Source organism: Amphimedon queenslandica, unplaced genomic scaffold (assembly GCF_000090795.2).
Source record: "Amphimedon queenslandica unplaced genomic scaffold, v1.1 AMPQUscaffold_13408, whole genome shotgun sequence".
In the NCBI taxonomy this organism is placed as follows: Eukaryota; Metazoa; Porifera; class Demospongiae; order Haplosclerida; family Niphatidae; genus Amphimedon; species Amphimedon queenslandica.
This window is the reverse complement of record NW_003546356.1, coordinates 80424-86532: the sequence shown is the minus strand read 5'-3', so window position 1 is coordinate 86532 and position 6109 is coordinate 80424.

The window sequence follows — 6109 nt, the reverse complement described above, 5'->3', positions numbered from 1 at the left end:
GGGATAAAACACATTATGGTAGCACCATACCATCCAAGATCAAATGGGTTAGCAGAGAGTTTTGTTCAAACCTTTAAGTCAGCTATGAAGAGAATGTCTCAAGGACAAGGCAACATTTACCAAAGGGTATCTAGTTTCTACCGACTTATAGAATGACACCTCAGGCAACAACAACGGAAGCCCCAGCTATGCTACTAACCAAAAGAATCCCTAGAAGTAAATTAGATTTGGTGAGGCCTGATTTAGACAAGAAGGTTCAAGAGCAACAAGCAAAGCAGAAAAACTATTTTGATAGAGGTAGCAAAGAGATTTACACCAAAACAACCAGTATGGGTACTGGATTACAGAGGACCTACCAAGTGGGTATCAGGAGTCATTTGTATTCAAACAGGACCTGTCTCTTATGAAGTTGAAGATAAAGGTTATATCTGGAAGAGACATGCAGAACAGTTGCATCCAAGGGTACTTAGGCAGACTCCAGAGGAGACAACCAATGACTGGGACATACAGGTACCAGATACAGAGTCATCTCCCCCACCTGATACAGGCCGTCCTGTTAGAGCCTCTCGACCATCAGTAAGACTCACATACTACCGATCAGGAGACTCTGCTGTTGTCCAAGATTAAGGAGGGAAGAATTGTGATGTATTGAAATGGTTAATGTTATTACATGTAATATCGTATGATTCATCAATGTAATATTATTATTCATGCATACTTGTGATTATTAATAATTAAATGGTTTCTCTGTTGGTAGAAATACTTAGTGATTCTTGTAATTAACTGTTGTTGAGTGTAGAGTGCGTGTGAATCAGTGAACTTCATATTTTTATTATCAAGTTTAGTCCTTATATTAACATTACAACAGAAACCACCAATGATTTTTTGTTTTAGGTTTAGTCATAGTGTAAAATGGCTTACTGAAAGTACTTTTAGTTTTAGTTATTGTAAACCAAAACGACACTAAATATCACGTCTTCTGGTGGAGCGTTTCTTATCTTCCAGCTCTGCAAGCTCCATTTCTTACTCACCAAAGCATTTGCCCTCGATCTGAAATTTCCTCTTGGCACGACCTTTCAATGATAAAGACACTCTCCTCTAAGCAGAAGCCATGACAGACCAGCATGTCATGTCCCTATTTGTTTGAGTAACTGAGTATGCACACTTGGGAGGTGTACATTAAGTGTGGGGTGTATATCAAGGGAGCGGGGGTGTATATGCATATTATACCACCAGCCAGTGCCTTTCATCTTACTGTGACTATAGTATATAAAGTCATTTTCTATAATACTCAAGTTAACCAGTAATCATAGATTTGTAACATTTTAAACATTTTTTAAATTTGCAATATATGCCTGGTAATCTCCCAGTCTTTGACTCCTCTGAAGTATATGTGCAGCAAATGAGCCTGGCAAGTCACACCTACCATCACTACAAAATTAACTTCTTTGCCTGAATGACTAAAATGGCAATTATTGTGACATCATTTTAAAAAATTATTACCTATTTAAGATTTTCAATTCCATGTTTTTCCAATATTGATTGTTGACTGGAGCAGAAAATATCTGTATGTTGTTCCTAAGATGGACTTTCAGATCAGAATGTCCAATAATCTTTTTACACATGCAAAATGACTTTCATTGAAAGAAATTGATGCTCCCCATAGTATGTCATTTGTATTCATTGCAATACTACTTTTGTAATGGGTGGAAAGGAACTTCATGTGAATTTGTGATCATTTTGACGTGAGATGTGCTGTCTTACACAACCGCTGCTGAATGAATGTTACCAATCCTTCCCTGTTACACCACTTGCACTTGGTTACCTGGTTCTTCAGTTTCGGTGAATCAACAGTAACATCAATCTTGAATGCTAAAGTATACTATTACAAAATTGACTTTAATATTTTGGTTACTACTTTGTCCTTGTTCACTGCTGTCCTTGTTTTTGCCTACTGCTGTACGATCTGTATTATTAGTGTCAACATCGCTGATCCTAAATTAACACCATACTATGATAATAAACAAAAACATTGCTTCGCCATGTGTCTTATGAATCAGATTCACTAATCACTTCATTAATAATTCATTGTACTTTCATTGTCTGTTTTACTGTCGCATTTGTTACTCTTATTGATCATTTCAGAAATGTGTTTAAATTTCAATAGTCCATTGGGCAACAAGTAACTGCAAATACATGTAAAATGTAATTTTTAGAATCTGATTCATCAGTACCTTCAGTGTCACTGAAAAGACTGTCAAATATACTACCAATCAGATATAAAGTAATTGCAGTAGTGCTGGGTAGTGCATTGTATTGATTATCTCAACAAAACATACATGTATGGTACTTAGGTAACTTTCCTTCCTGACATTACCTTTTTCTGCAATCATGTAAGACAAGAGTAAAGTTAAGACTTTTTTTTCAGGTAGAACTATGCCAGATTTCATTTTTCTCATGATTTCTCCATTGAATTTGATTCAGTACTAATTAATACACATGAAAAAACTGATTCACTTTATTTCACTCTCAGTAACACATTAGCAACACTTGTACATTAATGACAAAGTATTATTAACCTTGTATTACTTTAACATTACCTACATTCTTTCATAAGCTCTCCTTTAGGTAGTCTAAGCAAAAAACTCATTGTTTTTTAACTATCATTGTGATGCCTTTTAACCTATTCCACTAGACACGATCCCTCTTTTTAATAAAATATTATAGAAAATGTGTGAGTGGCACTTTGTGGTCTGCCAGAACCCGGTTGTCATCCACCATGCTTTGAGTGTAAGGCAACTATCGTGGAATAGTTGGCATCAATAAGAGCAAGGCCTGCAATAAATTCCTTGGCTTTGCCTTCCAATGAAGCCTGCAAGAAATTTTATTAATGGGTGCCAAGCTGATATTATCATAAATGGCCAATTTGAGGGAATTTCAAAAATATGGTCCTTGCAACTAGACTTCCATAATAGACTTTTATTTCTGCTTAGGCAGTTTGGCAGAGAAAACAGGTCTAACATGATTTGATTTACCTGTACTGGCAGGGATGGGAGGTAGCAATGTTGAGAGAGAATGATTTACAGTATACATGGCAAGAAACATTTCAACTTTGATTCACTCTGAATTTTTAATTTCCTTATCCAAAACTTCTGGACAAACAAGAGATCAAATTTCTTGAAGAGTATCAAAAGTATATCAAACACCAGATATCAATGGCACAAGTTTGATTTCATCAGGCTCAGGCCATGCAACAAAGAGATTAGACACCTGTCTTACCCTTCCATTTGCTATCACATTATGATCACCTCGATTCTCTTGAGACCAGCAAGATCCACCATTTTGGAGGAAAAAGGAATTCTCAGAGAGAGGATGTAGGCAAAGATTACTTAATACTAAAACAACAAAATAACAGCAAGACCCACCTCAAGTTTACATCCTTGCAACAACATAATTAAAATTTTACAGACGTGAAAATATGGCGTAAAGCAACAGGCAAGTATGCAAAGAAGCAGCACTTCCTGTATTGCAGTATTTTGAGGAGCAGACTCACCATTCCCATAGGAGGTACTTTACCGAGGCCACAACTTCAGGACTGTATTCAGACTGTCACAGCAGAGTTACTCTACCCGCTAGTACTTATGATTCACACATCCTAGGTCCAGCAATAATCCAGATCAGTGTGGACCAAATTGTTACAGTGTTTTCTTCACAGAATCTGGCATGCCGTCCAGCCTGTCTATATAGCTGCTTCTTCAGTAGTCAGTTCAGCACTAATTACGATTACCTCGCCAATGCCAGGCTCGCAATCAATTTCACAAAATATATTTCATTGAAATTAAAATTTAACAGCTTTACTGGTTCAAGCAAGTATGGGTATGTACATATATAATATTTGAAATGATTGTTATATGTAACTACTAAAGAATATAGAAAGTAGGACATGCAACAATGACAAATCAGTTTAAGGATTATCAACGCTCCCACTAAAGCAAAATGATTACACTCAGAATAAATGTATATGTAGTGCAGGTGTGAAAAAGCATTGACCATAAAAGCAGATACATGCATGTACACATGTGACACTTGTTAAAAAGACTCACTTGCATTGGCCCTACGATATGGTTAAGGTACAACGGGCTGAACGCACAATTGAGATTTCGGGACACAAATTGTTTTCTTTATACTTTTTCTACAATATATAATTTTTCAATTTTTTTCTCAATAGTGAGATGCAACAAAGTTTACTAAACTTTGTATAATGGATGAAAACTGAGTAAAGAATTCTTAAACATGATGAGAGTACTTTAATTCTTAGTAATATCATTGTGTTTATAATATTATTTTCTATTGACGTATGTTGCATCATTTGGCAAAAGTTTTTCAAGTTTTGCAAAATGGGCTGCAATCTCTCATTTTGTTTTGTTGACTTTCAAACATCAATGTATCACAAAAGCATTTACTGCATACAAACTTGATTGAGTGTTTGCCTTCATCATGCCACGATTGCAAGCTTTAGAGCTTCGTAGAGCCTGCATTCACCAGACGAAACAGCTAAATAAACATTAGTCAGGAAATACAGACTGGTTGCCATTTTTATTAATGGTTTGACTAATATTACGTCATAACTTAACCCCACTTTGCAATTAATTTTTCCCGCCAGTTTTATAATATACAGAGGCATCCAGAAATGACACAAGATCAAAGATAGCGTATAAAGTATGAAAAGTTATGCAGGAAATTTTTTTAATATTTAAAGTTCAATGATCTATAACTTCTAAACAGTGCATGGTAAAAATTTAAAAATAGCACAAGTTGTACAACTTTTTCTTTGCTTTAAAATGGCAGCAATTAAAAAATATTAAAATTTCATTCAATAGTACCTTAACTGTTCCCTAATAATCCCTATCAATGAATTGCAATCAAAACTACTTTAATATATGTGACCATAATTGACAAAAGGGCCCTTATGGCGGATTTTAAAATTGATCGTTATAATGGAAAATATCAACCTGTGAGTGCTTTGTTAGACAATCATTGTTTCTAAAAGTTTCATGGTAACTTTTTGCATCCTGTGGAGTAATTTTATGATAAATGGGGCTCAGGAAAATGGATTTCTTAGGCTAGAAAGACAAATTTCACTACCCGCCATAAGGTACCTTTTGTGAATTATGGTCACATATTAAAATTTGTACTTCATAACCACATAAAACATGATAATAATTAGATTTAATATACATGTATCTTTAGTCGGTTTCAGTTGAGTTGCCGCAGGAAAATGAGCTAGTGGTAAACATCATATGACATCAGAAAAGTCACAGCTCGGGCTTGTGTGTAACGAGTGTGGGCAGGCACAATAACTTTCTTATACATGTAGAGAATAAACTGAAAGTGAATGTTGTCTTTGCTGACGTTTTTTATAATCATCGCTTTTTCTTCGACTTCATTTATCATTTTGAATGCTACATCTATCAATAAAGCTACTCCTAGCCTTCTACTCTATTTTGTTGGACTTCTTGAAAGTTGTACCTTGTGAAGCTCCTTAGGTAAGTGCTGGCAGCAAACATTATTTGTAACGTTCATTTTGTTAAAATTTGTTAGCTAGTAGTGATGGTTTAATTAGCTGTCTCTCTGCAGGAGAAAAATTTAATTTTATGTTTTAAAAGGATAAGCCATCATTATTATTGTTACTCATTGCTATAGTTAATATAATTAACTTATCATTTTTAGGACAAGCCTAAAATAGGGAAGAGGATCAAGTCTGGAAAAATGAGGTTTGTCATTTGTGACCATAATTCACAAAAGGTACCTTATGGCGGGTAGTGAAATTTGTCTTTCTAGCCTAAGAAATCCATTTTCCTGAGCCCCATTTATCATAAAATTACTCCACAGGATGCAAAAAGTTACCATGAAACTTTTAGAAACAATGATTGTCTAACAAAGCACTCACAGGTTGATATTTTCCATTATAACGATCAATTTTAAAATCCGCCATAAGGGCCCTTTTGTCAATTATGGTCACATTTGGATCTTCACTTACTTTGTTGAAAATATCAAGAAAAAGAGAAGAAACGTGGAAAAGCAAACAAACCTCTACAAATGACTATGA